We start from the raw sequence: 18016 nt of genomic DNA, 5'->3' as shown, positions 1-18016 counted from the left end.
GCCCACGGAATGGGAGAATATATTTGCAAATGATGCTACAGATAAAAGACTGGTATCCAAGATCTACAAAGAACTTCTCAAACTCAATACGTGAGAAACAAATAAGCAAATCATAAAATGGGCAGAAGATATGAACAGACAGTTTTCCAATGATGACATACAAATGGCTAACAGACACATGAAAAAGTGTTCAAAATCATTACCCATCAGGGAAATTCAAATCAAAACCACACTAAGATACCACCTTATGCCAGTTAGAATGGCAAAAATTGACAAGGCAGGAAACAACAATTGCTGGAGAGGATATGGAGAAAGGGGATCCCTCCTACATTGTTGGTGGGAATGCAAGTTGGTACAGCCACTCTGGAAAACAGTGTGGAGGTCCCTTAAAAAGTTAAAAATTGAACTACCCTATGATCCAGCCATTGCACTACTGGGTATTTACCCCAAAGATACAGACGTAGTGAAGAGAAGGGCCATATGCAGCCCAATGTTCATAACAGCATTGTCCACAATAGCTAAATCATGGAAGGAGCCGAGATGCCCTTCAACAGATGACTCGATTAAGAAGTTGTGGTCCATATATATGATGGAATATTACTCAGCTATCAAAAAGAACAATTTCTCAACATTTGCTGCAACATGGACGGCACTGGGGGAGATAATGCTAAGTGAAATAAGTCAAGCAGAGAAAGACAATTATCATATGATTTCTCTCATCTATGGAACATAAGAACTAGGATGATCGGTAGGGGAAGAAAGGGATAAAGAAAGGGGGGTAATCAGAAGGGGGAATGAAGCATGAGAGACTAGGGACTCAGAAACAAACTGAGGGCTTCAGAGGGGAGGGGGGTGGGGGAATGGGATAGACTGGTGATGGGTAGTAAGGAGGGCACGTATTGCATGGTGCACTGGGTGTTATACGCAACTAACGAATCATCGAACTTTACATCAAAAACCAGGGATGTACTGTATGGTGACTAACATAATATAATAAAAAAAATAAAAAAAAAAAGAAGAAACTAATACATAAAAAAAAGGAAGACACATGTTGAGATGAACACTGGGTGTTATTCACAACTAATAGATCATTGAACACTACATCAAAAACTAAGGATGTACTATATAGTGGCTAACTGAACATAATTAAAAAAAGAAGTGATTCAAGAATATATAGAAAATTTGAAAAAAATTAATAATCACGAAGTAAGTGGGAAAAAAGTTACCAAAAACAACCCCCCAAAATGACAGGCCCTGATGTTTTTATAGTGAATTTTAACAAGTCGACTATTGACAGATAACGCCCTCTAAATTCTTATAGAGAAGACAACAGAAAGCTGCTGGATTTATTTCTGGAAACTAGCTAAGTCTAGAAAGCAGAATCTGTCAAAGGTAGCCCGGAAAAGCTTATCAATGTATCTTATAATATAGCTATAAAAATCCTGAATATGTTTTAAAATATAATACAGAGGAAATTACAGATTAACATGGAACCAAGTACAATTTGTTGCAAGAATACAAAGAATGGAAGGGAGGTAAAATAATAATTAGTATCTGAAACTATAAATGAGTAAACTGAAATAACGTATAAGAAGAAAAACATAGATCTTTACCAAAAGATGCAAAAAAGATTTGAATAAATGGAGAGACACATGTTCTTTGATGAGAAAACTCAACATTGCAAATACACACAATTGATTGCTAAAAGTAACACAATTCCAATTGGCTCCCCACTGGGAGTTTTAGGGAAATGGGAATTCGAGAAAATAATTCTAAAATACAACTGGATGAAAAACCTAATTAAGAATGTCCAATTAAAAAGAGGGCAGGGGACAGATTTTTCTCTACTAGAGTGTAGAACATATTATAACACTATAGTGATTAAAAAGTATGGTGATTGAGCCCAAATAAGAAAATCAGTGGAACAAAAGGAGAGTGATTAAAGCATTTTGTTTGATCTCGCATGGTGTTTGGACAACAGTTAGCAAAACTAAGTGGATAAAAAAATAAAAAATAATTATATATCTCTCAAACACCACAGATCAAAATAAATTTCAGTTAGATCAACTATTAAAATAATAATATAAAAGTTCTCGGAAAAAAGATGAATATTAGCATGTATTAAGAATGGGGAAGATTTTCTAGAAAAGACGCCAGAGGTAGAAAATGGATAATTGATGATAGGTCTGACTACCAAAGAATGGAATATTTTTATAAATACCATAAATAAAATTAAAAGCAAATGATATATTTTGGAAAACATTTACAACATACATGACAAAAAGGGCTTTGTGTTCTTTTTCAACAATGGATGACTGGTAAGCATAAAATGCTCAACTTTGCTAATTACTGAAAATGCAAATGAAAATACAAGTAATAAAGTTTCCACTCATCATATTGACACAGGTCACTTAAGGTTTTAGTTCGTAGGATTACTGAGGACATGGTGAGCAGGCACCCTGTATACTGCTTGGGGGAAGTGTAAATTGGCTGGTTCTTTTCTGAAGGGCAACATGCCAGCAAGTATCCTAGCTCTTAGTACAGACATAGTCTGGGGCTCAAAATTCTATTTTTAGGAATTTATCCTAAGAAAATAATATAAGTATGTGTGCAAATATTTAGCCACACTGATATTTATATTAGCAATTTTTTTAAACAGTAAAAATTTAAAGTAGCTTAAATGTCTAACAACAGACTTGTTAAGTAATATAAATTCTAAACAATAGATTATTAAATGGCAATTAAAAACTGCATTGGAGAATTTCTAATGACATGAAAGTTGCCCACAATATTTTATTATATTAAAAACAAGTTTCTAATCAGGTTTTATGTTTAAATATATATAAACATATATATATATATATATCCAAATATATATACATACATATTTGGAACTATATGTACCAAAGAATTATGAGAGATTAGGTCTAAGTCCTCTTATTTTCCTGTTTTTCTACAATGAATATGTGCTGTTTCTGGAAAGAATATTATAAGAAAACAATAGTATAATTGTAAGAAAATAAGAAAAGAATATTATGTTTGTTTTTTATAAAAAGAAAGGTCTATCCCTTACTTAACACTGTATACACAAAGTAGCCCTAAATGGGTCAGAGACGTGAATGTAAGAGCTAAAACTATAAACTCTCAGAAGAAAACACAGGGCAAAACCTTCATGGTACTGGATTTGGCAATGGATATTTTCATGGATATGATGCCAAAGGCACAAGCAACAAAAGGAAAAATAGACAAATTGGACTTCATAAAAATAAAAAACTCTGGTGCATTAAAAGATACCAACAATAAAAAAACATGCTACAGAATGGAAGAGAGTATTTACAAATTTTTGCAAAATCTGATAAACAACGAACATCCCAAATATATAAAACACTCCTAAAATTCAACAACAAAAAACAAACAACCCAATTCAAAGATGACCAAATGGACCTAAGAGGCACATATAATAGCATATTCCATGCAACAGCAGCAGATACACATTCTTCTCAAGTGCACATGGACATTCTCCAGAACAGATCATATGCTAGACCACAAAAAAAATCTTAACAAATTTAAGAAGACTGAAATCATATCAAGTGTCTTTTACAACCACAGTGCTATGAAACTAGAAATCAATTAACAGGAGGAAAATTGGAAAAATCGTAAATATGTGGAAATTGAGAAACACACTCCTGAACAACCAATAGGTCAAAGAAGAAATTTTAAAAAATCAAAAAGTATCTTTAGGCAAATAAAAATGAAAGTACAACATAAAAAAACTTATGAGATGCAGCAAAGCAGTTCTAAGAGGGAAGTTTATTGATTAATGGCTACATTACCAAAAAAGCCAGGTCTCAAAAAATCTAACTTTACATCTTAAGGAACTAGAAAAGAAAGAACGAACTAAGCCCAAAGTTAGCAGAAGGAAGGAAATAATAAAGATTAGAGCAGAAATAAATGGAGACAATAGAAAAGATCAACAAAATTATGATCTGGCTTTTGCAAAATACAAACAAAATTGACAAAACTTTAGTTGGACTAACCAAGAAACAAAAGGGAGAACTCAAATAAATAAAAATAAAAAGGAAAAAGGAAACATTGCAACTCATACCACATAAATACAAAAGATTGTAAGAGACTACTTAAAAAATATTATGCCAACATGGGTGCCCGGGTGGCACAGCGGTTAAGCGTCTGCCTTCGGCTCAGGGCGTGATCCCGGCGTTCTGGGATCGAGCCCCACATCAGGCTCCTCCACTAGGAGCCTGCTTCTTCCTCTCCCACTCCCCCTGCTTGGGTTCCCTCTCTCGCTGGCTGTCTCTCTCTCTGTCGAATAAATAAATAAAATCTTTAAAAAAAAATATTATGCCAACAAATTGGGTAATGCAGAAAAAGTGAATAAATTCGTAGAAAGATACAACCTACTGAGACTGAATCATGAAGTAGAATTTCCGAAGGGGCCAATAATGAGTGAAGACATGAAAGCAGTAATCAACAACCTCCAACAAAGACAGGACCAGATGGCTTCGTAAGTAAATTCTACCAAACATTTAAAGGATTAATGCCAATATTACCCAAAGTCTAAAAAATTGAAGAGGAGAAAACATTTCCAAACTCATTTTATGAGACCAGCATTACCCTCATACCAAAGCCAGATAAGGACACTACAAGAAAAGAAAATTACAGATCAATGTCTCTGAAGAACATAGATGCAAAAATTCTCACAAAATACTAGCAAACCAAATTCAGCAATATATTATAAGGATAATACACAATAATCAAGTGGAATTTATCCCTTGGATGCAAGGACGGTTCAACATCGGCAAATCAATCTCTTTGATGCACCACATTAACAGATTAATGGAATGAAGGACAGAAATAGTATGATTATCTTAATAGATACAGAAAAAGCATTTAACAAAATTCAACATCCTTTCATGATAAAAAATTCTCAACAAATTGGGGTTAGAGGGAAATTACCTCAACATAATGAAGGCTATATTTGACAATCCCATAAGTAACATTATACTCAATGATTAAAAGCTGAAAGATTTTCCTCTAAGATTAGGAAGAAGGCAAGAGTGCTCACTCTTGGCATAGTACTGGAAGTCCTAGCCAGAGAAATTATGCAAGAAAAAGGGAAAAAAAAGACATCCAAATTGGAAAGTAAGAAGTTACATTGTCTCTGTTGCAGATGACATGATCTTATATATAGAAAGCCCTAAAGACTCTACCAAAAAAACCTGTTAGAACTAATAAACAAATTCAATAAAGTTGCAGGATAGAATATTAACATAAAAAATCAATCCCATTTATAGTAGCATGAACAAGAATCAAATACTCAGAAATAAATTTAACCATGGAGATAAGAGATCTGTACACTAAAAACAATAAGATACTGATGGAAGAGGACACAAATAAATGGAAAGATGTCCTGTGTTCATGGATTGGAAGAATTAATATTGTTAAAATGGCCATACTACCCCAAATCATCTACATATTCAATGCAATCCCTATCAAAATTCAAATGGCATTTTTCACAGAAAGAGAAAAAACTATCCAAATAGAAAAAATTTATACGGAACCACAAAAGATCTCAAATAGCCAAAGCAATCTTGAGAAAGAAGAACACATCTGACCGGTGATGGGTAGTAAGGAGGGCACATATTGCATGGTGCACTGGGTGTTATACACAACTAATGAATCATCGAGCCTTACATCGAAAACCGGGGATGTACTGTATGGTGACTAACATAATATAATAAAAAATCATTATTAATAAAAAAAAAAAAGAAGAACACATCTGGAGGCATCACACTTCCTGATTTCAAATTGTATTACAAAGATATTGTAATCAGAACCCTATGGTTCTGACATAGAAATAGACACACAGACCAATGAAATACAGTAGAAAGTTCAGAAATAAACCCATGCATGTTCAGTCAAATAATCTTTGACAAAAGTGTCAAAAATACCCAATGGGGAAAGCATAGGTTCCTCAATAAATTATGCTGCGAAAACTGGACAGTCACATGCAAAAAAAAATGAAACTGGATCACTATCTTACACCAAGCACAAAAATTAACACAAAACAGATTAGTGACTTGTTCATAAAACCTGAAACTATAAAACTCCTAGAAGAAAACATAACCGGTAAGCTCCTTGACATCGGTTTTGTCTATAATTTTTGTGGATTTAGCACCGAAAGCAAAGGCAACAAAAGCAAAAATGAACAAGTGGGACTACATCAAACTAAAAAACTTCTGCACAGCAAAATAAGCAATCAACAAAATGAAAAGGCAATGTATGGAACGGGAGAAGATATTTGTAAACCATATATCTGATAAAGGATTAATATCCAAATTATATAAAGAACTCCTACAACTCAATAGCAAAACCCAAATAACCTGATTAAAAAATGGGCAAAGGACCTGAATAGATATTTTTCCAAAGAAGATATACAAATAACTAATAGGCATGTGAAAAGGTGTTCGACATCACTAACCATCAGAGAAATGCAAAGCAAAACCACAGTGAGATATCACCACATACCTGTTAGGATGGCTCTTATCAAAAAGACATGAAATAATATATGTTGGTGTGGGTGTGGAGAAAAGGGAACCCTCGTGCACTGCTGGTGGGAAGGAAAACGTGTGCAGCCACTGTGGAAAAGAGTATGGAGGCACCTCAAAAATTAAAAATAGAACTACTATATGATTCATGAATCCCACTCCTTGGTAAACCCAAAGGAAATGAAATCAGTACTGCAAAGAGACATCTTTACTCCCATCCTCACTGCAGCATTGTTCCCAATAGGCAAGATTAGGAAACAATCTGAGAATCAGTTAATGAATGAATGAATGGATAAAGAAGTATGATACACACACACACACATACACACAGAGACACACAATGGAATGTTACTCAGCCATAAAAAGAAGGAAATTTGTGACCACATGGATGAACCTGGCAGATAGTATGCCAAACGAAATAAGCCAGACACAGAAAGACAAACGCTATATGATTTCACTTATATATAGAATTGAAAAAAGTTTTGGGGCGCCTGGGTGGCACAGTCGTTAAACGTCTGCTTTCAGCTCAGGGCATGATCCCAGCGTTATGGGATCGAGTCCCACATCAGGCTCCCTACTGGGAGCCTGCTTCTTCCTCTCCCACTCCCCCTGCTTGTGTTCCCTCTCTCGCTGGCTGTCTCTCTCTGTCAAATAAATAAATAAAATCTTAAAAAAAAAAAAAAGAATTGAAAAAAGCCAGATTCATAGAAGCAGAGAATAGAATGGTGATTGCCAGGAACTATTGGGTGGGAGATACGGGGAAATACTGCTCAAAGAGCTCAAACTTTCAGTTATAAGATGAGTGATGTCTAGGGATCTACAGCATGATGACTTCGTTAAAAATGTTGTTTTGCCTACTTGAAGTTTGCTAAGAGAGATCTTTTTTTTTTTTTTAATAATGATTTTTTATTATATTATGTTAGTCACCATACAGTACATCCCCGGTTTTCGATGTAAGGCTCGATGAAGTCCATAGTCTCTCATGTTTCATTCCCCCTTCTGATTACCCCCCCTTTCTTTATCCCTTTCTTCCCCTACTGATCATTCTAGTTCTTATGTTCCATAGATGAGAGAAATCATATGATAGTTGTCTTTCTCTGCTTGACTTATTTCACTAAGCATTATCTCCTCCAGTGCCGTCCATGTTGTAGCAAATGTTGAGAACTCATTCTTTCTGATTGCTGAGTAATATTCCATTGTATATATGGACCACAACTTCTTAATCCAGTCATCTGTTGCAGGGCATCTCGGCTCCTTCCACGATTTGAAGTTTGCTAAGAGAGATCTTAAGAGCTCTCACTGCACCCTCCCCCCCTCACAAATGGTAACTCTACGAGGTGATAGATATGTTAATTAGCTTGATTGTGGTAATCATTTCACAGTGTATGTATACGTATCTCATGGCATCCTATTGTACACGTTAAATATATATAATTTTTACTCGTCAATTAGACCTCAATAATGCCAGAAATATATATCTTCAAAAAAATAAAAATAAACAGGTGAAATTATTTTTTAAGATGGGCAAAGGACCTGGATAGACATTTCTTCAAAAAAGATGTACGAATGGCTGATAAGCACAAGAAAAGGTGCTCAACATCATTAATCGTTAGAGAGATGCAAATCAAAACCACAATGAGATACCATCTCACACCCATTAGGATGGCTACTATTTAAAAATAAAAAAAACCCAGGAAATAGCAAATGTTGGCAAGGACGTGCAGTAATTGGAACACTTGTGCACTGTTAGTGGAAATGTCAAATACTACAGCCACTACAGAAAATAGTATGTTAGTTCCTCAAAAAATTAAAAATTGAATTACCATATTACCTGTCAATTCCACTTCTGAGTATATTCCCAAAAGAATGAAAAGCAAAGCTCAAAGAGATATTTGCACACCTGTGGCCAGAGAAGCACTAGTCACGATAACTAAATGTGGAAGCAATCCAGGTGGTTATACATACAATGAAATATTATTCAGCCCTAGAAAGGAAGAAACTGATGACATTTGCTTCACCATGGATGAACCTTGAGGACATTATGCTAAGTGAAATAAGTCAATCGCAGGAAGACAAGAGTCAGGTGCCTAGAGTGGTCGAATTCATAGAGACACGAAGTAGAATGTGGTTGCCAAGGGGAGGAGAGAGAAGGGAACGGGGAGTTTTTGTTGAATGGATATAAGATTTCTGTTTTGCAACATGAAAAGAGTTTTGGAGATGGATAGTGATGACGGTTGTGCAGCAACACGAGTGTCCTTAATATCACTGAACTGTATATTTGAAAATGGTTAAGATGCTAGATTTTATGTGTATTTGACCACAGTTAAAAACTCAGAAGAGGGGCGCCTGGGTGGCACAGCGGTTAAGCGTCTGCCTTCAGCTCAGGACGTGATCCCAGCGTTACGGGATCGAGCCCCACATCAGGCTCCTCCGCTATGAGCCTGCTTCTTCCTCTCCCACTCCCCCTGCTTGTGTTCCCTCTCTCACTGGCTGTCTCTATCTCTGTCAAATAAATAAATAAAATCTTTAAAAAAAAAAACAAACTCAGAAGAAAGAAGACTAAGGACTATGTTTGACTGGGAAACACCAGGAGTTCTCTTCGAGCCCAAGCCCCGATGCTTCACTTCTCACCTAGGTGGTCGCAGACATGCTGCCCTTCTACCAGGGTTATAAACCAAACAGAGAAGGGTGAACTCGCCATACTGCTCAGGACTATTCTGTACATAGGAACTCTTCACCAACTGTGTCGGCACCAGTAAATGTGAGGGGATATATTCTTTTGTGTCTCTAATAAGTGAATTAATTAGATCAATTGTGTAAACTGCTTAGGAGTTTGCCTGGCACATAATAAACACTCATGATGTGTCAGCTATTCTTACCTTATAATCCTTCCTAATATAGGACGTAAGGAAGTACGTGTACCCTTAGCACCGCTGAGTTCTCTGCATCTAAACCCATAGGAAATATGGCGCTCAAAGGGCTTACCCCAGTCCTGCTCAATAATAATTGGTTCAGGGTCTCTATGAAGTCTAACCTATTACAGTGCACTCAATAGCTCCCCAAGGACCTGAAAGGGCTAATTAGCTTCCCTAACCCCTTTCAGACACTAGCCACAATTCAGCTAATTTAATAAGAGAGTATAATGACCCCAGATTATTTATACTTTCAATTGTTTAAGTAAATTGAATGATAAAGTGTGGTATTTAACAAGCACAAGGAAATGTTATCTGACTGTAATTTGTAAAGCTACGAGATATGTTAAACTAAAAAACTAAAATTTATACAAAAACGTAAGTGTTCACTTTGTGGTATACAAGTATTAATCAAAATACCTAACAGAGATCTCATGTTACATGGGATCTAGGGAGGCCAGTGACTCTTCTAGTCCTCTGTCAACCAGGTATCCTGTATCTTGCTCAGACTTGTTTTCTCTCAGGTCTTACAGCAATTTAGATAATTTAAAGGAAACCCTGAAGGGAGGAATAAGAGATGGAAAAATGGGGAGACAGTGGGAGAGAGTGCCAGAGAGTATGAATTTCTAAAAGGACCTGTGATTCCATACTGATGGTAAATACATCACACACACACGGAGCGGGGAGAGGTCTTCCTTACAGTAGTAGAGTGACAGGAATGAATAAATAGAGAAGAAATGATAGAGTTAGGGCATCATATTTTGCAACCATCATCATCCTAATTCAGGCCGGAATCTTCAATGGAAGTTAAACTAGTGAGTGAATGTTTCAGGAGGTGCAGAATGTTTATAGAGTCTCAAAGCATCGCCTGTAAGATGAACCTCAAAGTAGGGAATAGTCATTTTACAGGGGAGAAATCTGGCGGTCACTACCCTACGCAAGTGGTTGAAGTTGCCATTACTAATAATCTGACAAGCCTCCTGAGGAGGGACGACTGAGAAAGACAAGGATCACCTCCCTGGAATTCCCGCCTAAAATGCATTGCCGGAGTCTAACTGTGAGGAAATATGAGGCAAATGCAAATTAAGAAATCTTCTACAAAATAAATACATTCTTCAAAAATATCTATGTCATGAAAGACAAAGGAAGGACGAGGAAATGTTCCAGATGAAAGGAAACTAAAGACACATGAAACTGAGTGTAATGTGTGATCCTGGACTGGGAAAAAAATAGCTCTAAAGAATATTATTGGGACAATTGATGAAATTTGAATAAGTTATATCGCTTCAATAATAGTCTTGTGTCAATGTCAGATCTGATTTTGATCATTGTACTGTGATTATATAAGTGAATATCCTTGTTCTTAGGAAATGCACATTGAAGTCTTAAGGGGCAAAGGGTATGATGTCTGCAAAGAATTCTTAATTGGTTCAGGAAAAAAAACTGTATCTATAATACACATATAATTCGTATTTGTAATATTATAATATTCATTACATTCAAGATATAATATTGAATTATGTACACGGAGAGAAAGAGAACTCTAAAGCATGTGTACCAAAACTAAAAATGGATTAAAGACCTAAATGCGAGACCCGAAGCCATAAAAATCCTAGAAGAGAACACAGGCAGTAATTTCTCTCACATTGGTCATAGCACCATTTTTCTAGATATGTCTCCTAAGGCAAAGAAACAAAAGCAAAATAAACTATTGGGACTACATCAAAATAAAAAAGCTTTTGCACAGCAAAGGAAACCATCAACAAAACAAAAAGACAACCTACTGAATGGGAGAAGATATTATGCAAATGATATAGCCAATAAGGGGTTGACACCCAAAATATATAAAGATACAATTCAATACCAAAACAAAAATCCAATAATCCAGTTAAAAATGGGCAGAGGATCTGAATAGACATTTTTTCAAAGAAGACATAGAGACGGTCAACAGACTCGTGAAAAGATGCTCAACATCACTCGGTATCAGGGAAATGCAAGTCAAAACCACAATGAGGGATCACCTTACACCAGTTAGAATGGCTAAAATCAAAATGACAAGAAAGAACAAGTGTTGGTGAGGATATGGAGAAAAAGGAGCCTTCATTCACTGTTGTTGAGAATGCAAACTGGGGCAACCACTGTGAAAAACAGTATGGAGGTTCCTCAAAAAATTAAAAAGAGAAACACCATATGATCCAATAATTCCACTACTAGGTATTTACCCAAAGAAAATGAAAACACTAATTTGAGAAGATAAATGCACCCTTATGTTCATCGTAGCGTTATTTACAATAGCCAAGATACGGAAGCAGCCCAAGTGTCCATCAACTGAAGAATGGATAAGGAAAATGTGGTGTGTGTGTGTGTGTGTGTGTGTGTGTGTATATATATATATATATATATAATTCACAAAAATACAAAAAAAAAAAAAGGGTTGGATGTGTTAATGTCTAAGAACCTTTCCAAACCTGAGGGTTTCTGAATTGAAATCCATTCACAGCTCTCAGCGTGGTGTAAGCCCAGGGCTTCCCCTCCCCTGCTCACAGGTCCCTAACCTCTCCTCTGCCCTTCGGAGCCACTCCTGTTCTCCCCCTTTTTTCCTTCCAGCTGTATAACGTAAGATAACTGCAGAGTTCTTGTGAGCTCTTCAGAGAAAGATCCTATACAATTTTAGCCAAAGGAATAAGGAACTCCTGAGAGAAATTACACTTCTGCTATCTATTTTATCCCTTCTTCTTTTCATATAATTCACATTTCCTGTCTAGCAGGTCCTCCATCTCACAGTAAAATACGCCTTAAGCACCCTCCCTAAAACAAGGAAACCAAAACCAACTTTCATCCTCCCCGCCTCAGACACTGTCTCTCTCTGCTCTCCCTTCCCTTGGCTCCTGCCACCCTCACCTGCTGCAAACTGCCTTCACCCCTCTGTTGAAGCCGATCTTACCAACTCACCAGCCACCTCCTCATAAGTAAAGCTGGTGGGCCCTTGTTGACCCTCATTTCATCTATCTGTAGCATTCGATGCCATTAACCACTTCTTCTAGAAAGATTCTCACAGACCTCATGCCCAGTTCCTGATCCTTCTCCAACGTCTCTGGCTGCTCCTTCTCAGTCTCCACTGTAGGCTCTTCTAACTCTGCTTGTCCCCGAAATGTGGTTGCTGCTTAGCTCTTCCCTTGGCCCACTTTACGTGGCTTCCAGAATGTAACTTCAGAGCTTCGGGCTCATATTTCCACATATCTACCTGACACCCTCACTTAGATGTCTCATAAGCTCTTCAAACGCAACATCTTCAAATCTGAACTTTTCATTTTGGTCAGGGTACCTTATCTCAGAGAATAGCAAGCCTGGCACTCATCCTTGACTCTTCTCTCAACCTGCATACCAATCAGTCAATAATTCCTATTAATTTCAGCATTCAGCTACATCAGGCCAGCCCACCACTCAGCATCTACTCATATTACCAACTTCCAGCCTCCAACCTATACTTCACTCTGCATTTAAGATGATCTTTCTAATGCCAAAATATGATGTCGCTTTGCTGCTTAAAACCTTTCAGAGGCATCTCATGTCTTCAAACCTACGGTCCAAACAGCTTAGCATGGCTCATAATGTCCTTCATGACAAGGTCATTCTGACCACTTCCCCCCAGAACTTTTTTTCAGTTCTTTGGGCAAGCCAATGTCCCTCACATCCATGACTTAGAATGTGATAGGGCCTCTGCCTGGAACATTCTTTTCATCTAACTAATTCCCATCGTCTTCCCTCTGGATATAGAATTAGATGCGTATCAACGGAAACTGTACTCCCCCTGTCACAGCACACACCTTTCTCAGGTGTTATCGCTTGTTTCAAAGTCTGCCTTTGCACACTGGACTAAGTTTTATAGCATTTGTGACTATCTCCACCTCGTGCACCACTGTGTTCCCAACCAAGGCCACTGCCCACAGCCAAAAGAAGTCGCTCAGAAGGCTCCCGCTTGCATCATTCCTAGAAGTTTTCTCCCCTCCCCTGTCTGAATCTTTGGGAAACATCTTTTTACTTAGTGGCCCAATCCACTTCTGAAATACCACTCAGTTTCTTTCACAAATATATATTTTTCTCTAGATATTAACTCATACTTTTTTATCCTTAGACATCATCAACACAGCATTAACTCGGATTCCACTATTTCAAAATTTGCAAATATTAGACCCAATGACACTTCAATAAAAATTCATTAATCCCACTACTGTGAAGATTCCACTTTTTGCTTCTAAGGAAAAAGAACTCTTACACCAGAACTTAAGAAATCGAAGATTCATTGAACACATTATCCTCTTTTGAACTTTAATTTTTACAAAAATAGAGCACTCTTTTTAGTTATGATACTTCACATTCAAATGTAAGCCGTGGTGAAATGAGGTTTTCTATTGCCTTCTTTTATTTTTTAGAGTAATAATAAAGTTAATATGCTTTTTGATTTTCAACTTTGAAAGAACCTTTTCCAAACACATGAAGATTTATTATACATTTCTCTTTCCCTGTTTTAACTGAGAATCATGTTTCACTTTGAATGGGTTACCAAAGTGAGCCCCTGTGATTACTAATTAAGAGACAGTATCTTGCAGTCTTTTCTTCCACATGTGGCATTGGACTTGCTGTTGGAAAGGCACAGACTGTTCTTCACTAGGACGTTTCCCTTCATTGTGAGCTTCCTACTAAGTCAACTGTCTTTAGAACAAGATAAAACCTATCACCCCAGCCACTGACAGACTAATGGGCAGAGTCAGAAAGAGTTACTAAGAAATGAATGTCTTCGAGGGCAGGTCCAGTTTCATGTTTTGTAAAACCTGGATGAACTTTGCAAAGCACATTAGGAGAAACGAGAAGGCAGGTATGCACTTTGTCAGCCTCAAGTGATTTTCTGACCCACATATCTGACTTTCACAAGGACGTGATTAATAACGAAATGGCTGCCAAGCACGTTTTAACTGATTCCGATTGGAATGGTGGCTACAGATGACTGTCCAAAGCCTGCTCCTTGGCCCCTGACCCCAAATACTTCAATTTCACTTAATCCATTAGGCCAGGCTCTCAGTCTTAAACCCATTCCATAGAGATGAAGTGAATTATCAATACAGAATTAAAGACTACATGTAGCCACCAACACAGCTTTAATTTCCCCCCCAACATGTTCTCATACAATACTGCTAGGAGAATAAACTGCTGAAGCTTTTTGAAAGGCAATATGGCCTGATGTATCACTTTAAGAATATTCATATAATTTAACTTAGCAATTATACTATGGAAAAATCCCAAATGGTGAAGCCTGGGCATGTAAGAATGTTCAATGAAGGACAGAAGGATTATTTATAATGGCAACACCAGAAACAGGGAAATGAACAGGAGAGGAGTAATATTTTGTGTTTGCTTTCTACCACTGCATATCATTCTTAGGATTTTACATTTGTTCACATATTTAATCTTCGTAACAACCCTATGAAGCAGGGCCCTTACATTTTCCTTTATTCAGATAAGAAAACTGAGGCATAGAGAGGGATTTGCCGAAGCTAGTGCTGGAGCTGAGACAGCAGGAAGAGGGGGTCAAACAGTCCAGCTCTGGAAACTGTCCTTCAAAGTACTATCATGTGGGGGCCCCTGAGTGGCTCAGTTGGTTAAGTGACTGTCTTCGGCTCAGGTTATGATCCCAGGGTCCTGGGATCGAGCCCCACATCAGGCTCCTTGTTCAGTGGGGAGTCTGCTTCTCCCCCTCCCCCTGCTCATGCTCTCTCTCACTCACTCTCTCTCTCTCAAATAAAATAAATAAAATCTTTTATAAAAAAACAAAACAAAGTACTATCATGCTTTCTCATATGTTATGTAGTTAAGTGTGTTTGCAATAATGTGGGGAAATACTTATCATGTCTAGTTGGAAAAAGAAACATGATCGCAAATATGTAAATTAAAACAGGAAAAGAAAAAAACCCCAAACCTCTATGCTTAGAAAAAAGAGATTCAAGATTTAGACACAAATATGGTGTTAGTGATGATCTTTGGGTGGTGGAATGACAATTTTCCCCTGTTATTCTGTATTTTTTAAAGTAAGCATGTATTGCTTTTCAGATAGTAAAAGTGATCACTTATTCTTCTTTAAAGCTCTAATGTGCTCCTTGCTCCCAGGTCTGAAATGTGCAGGTCCATTTACATGCAGAGATTATTTTTTTTTAAGATTTTTAAATTTTTGAGTAACCTCTATACCCATTGTGGGGTTTGAACTCACAACGTCGAGATCAAGAGTTACACGCTCCACTGACAAAGCCAGCCAGGTACCCCTAACACATGGATATGTTCTGATAAATACAATACGGTACTGTAAATGTATTTTCCTTATGATTTTGTTAATAACATTTTCTTTTCTCTAGCTTACTTTATTGTAAAAATATAGCATGTAATATATATAACATACAAAATATGTGTTAATTGACTGGTTATGTTATCAGTAAGGCTTCTGGTCAACAGTAGGCTCTTAGTAGTTCAGTTTTGGGGGAGTCAAAGGTTATATGTGAATTTTCGACTCACGGGGTGAGGGGTGGTCAGTGCCCCTGACCCCCGTGTTCCTTCCTCCTTGCTTCTCTTCACAATTCCAATTTTTTTTTCCTCCTGGGCTTTATTTCTCCCATCTTTTATTTCTTATCCATTTTTCTTTTTGTCTTCTGCCTCCTGTATTGTTCTCTCCTCCCTTCCCCATTCCACAAGGCTACTGAGCAGAAGGAGAAGAAGCCCCCATAGCCCTAGCTGCCTGGTAGTCCCTCCCCTCTGTACCCTCCCAATGGGTGTATGTGGGGGAGAGGGGTTGCAGGGGAAAGTGAGGTATTTTCTGAAAAAACAGTAATTTTTAACATTGTGTTTCAGTGTTTCTAATGGCTTCTAAAATTGTTGACATAAAATTCTTTGACCTAAAAATTTGAGGTCACGTGGCTAGTCACTGAATCTAGACCCCACTGGTTTCCCAGCATCCTCTGCTCTCTGCTCCTTTCTCTGCTGTTGGTGAACGACAGACATCTTTTGACATCTGTTCCTGGCAGCCTGGTCTGTGCTCCCTGTTCCTGCAACTTTTTTGCTTTTCCGCCTTGCCTTTCCTTCTTCTAGGCCTCTGCTTCTCTTTGGAGCATGATCCTGCCCTCAGACTGTCAGTAGTCCTCAGGCCAGCCTTTGGTTCCCAGGAACGCCTGGCTGGCTGGTTTGGTGGGCTCATCCCAAGGCCACTTGCTTCCTTACAATCTGATTCTCACAGGAGTAGAAGCAGCAATATTGATGGCTCGAGGGGTGGAGTGAAGAGTACCCTCTGTTCTCCCAGGTTATCCCTCAGCCCACTGGGGTTCAAGGTCAAGAACACCTGCTAACCAGGCTAGATCAGAAGACTGAGTAGGTCGGGTAACAGGGCCCGTCTAGACCACCCTTCCCCGAATTCTAGGCTCCTTATAAGAGTTGGCTACAGATTAAGAGCAATGTTAAAATCATCTAAACCTTTATTCCCTGTTAGCAATTGTTGTGGCTCTGCCAGTTTTCTTCTTGAATCTCAGTTCTTACGTATCTGAGAGTACTGGTAGTCTTAAAAATATAAGCAGTTCCTTCTTCAAAATGTGCCTGCCTTGCTCCAGTCCTTCTAATTTCCCACCCGTCTTTTTGCTAGAGCCCCACGCCCAGCCTCACTGACAGGGTCTCTCCTCACCTTGCTTCCTGAAGGATGGTTTCCATCATGCCCTTCTTGGATAAAAAATGCTTTCAGGTGACCTTGATTACTGATCCATCAAGCTCAAATGCTAACTTTAGCATCCCTCCCTTCCGACAAGGAAAAAGAAAACATCCTTTTTTTCTTTCTGATGGTAAAAGTAACATGTGTTCATTGCAAACAATCAAATCAGATCAGGCAAGATGTAAAGGTGTGGACAAAAAAGTGGCAATCCCTTGCAATTTTCCCTCCCAGAGAGAGAGGCGTCATTCATCAGTGTGTTTTGTTCAGCTTTCAAAATCCCACGTGGCCCATCAGGTTTGCCATGGCTGTTCCTCCTCAACACCTCTGGTCAGGCCCCTTTCCTCGCTGGAGCCCCACACGTTCTCTCCTATTTCTGGGGCTTTGCTTGTGGTGTTCAGTCCTCTGTAATGGCTCCCCCAACTTCCCCTCTATTTATTTAGTTCATCCCTCACCTTGAAAATCCTTTGAAAGCACAAGTCTTGCTTGCTGCATGGAACCTTCCAAGCCTTACCAAAATACAGGACGTGTACTCTGGGCTGCACTATTCAACCCTATAACTGTCTCCTTCTGGCACTACCCCATCTCCCTTAGATCACAGACTGTCAGGGAACTGGGATGATGCCTTATGCTTTTCTGGAGCCTCATGATATGGTGGACAAACATAAGATCTGTCTAATAAATACATATGAAAAAAACAAATGGTTAATCGAGTAGCTTCCTTTTAATTTAGTGAAATTTCTTACTCAATTCTTTAGAGACTAAATTTAATTTTTTATCGGTTCCAGACTCATAGGCTAGTG

General features: G+C 38.0%; 1 protein-coding gene across 1 annotated transcript in view; it reads right to left on the bottom strand.

The window, feature by feature from the left end:
• Nucleotides 1-18016, bottom strand: part of GAD2 (glutamate decarboxylase 2) — an 87623-nt gene that overhangs the window by 46080 nt on the left and 23527 nt on the right. The gene's annotated exons all lie outside the window — the stretch shown is intronic.

Source organism: Ursus maritimus, unplaced genomic scaffold (genome assembly GCF_017311325.1).
Source record: "Ursus maritimus isolate PB19 unplaced genomic scaffold, ASM1731132v1 scaffold_31, whole genome shotgun sequence".
NCBI lineage: Eukaryota > Metazoa > Chordata > Mammalia > Carnivora > Ursidae > Ursus > Ursus maritimus.
The sequence above is the reverse complement of the archived record's forward strand: the minus strand, read 5'-3'. Positions and strand labels throughout refer to the sequence as shown.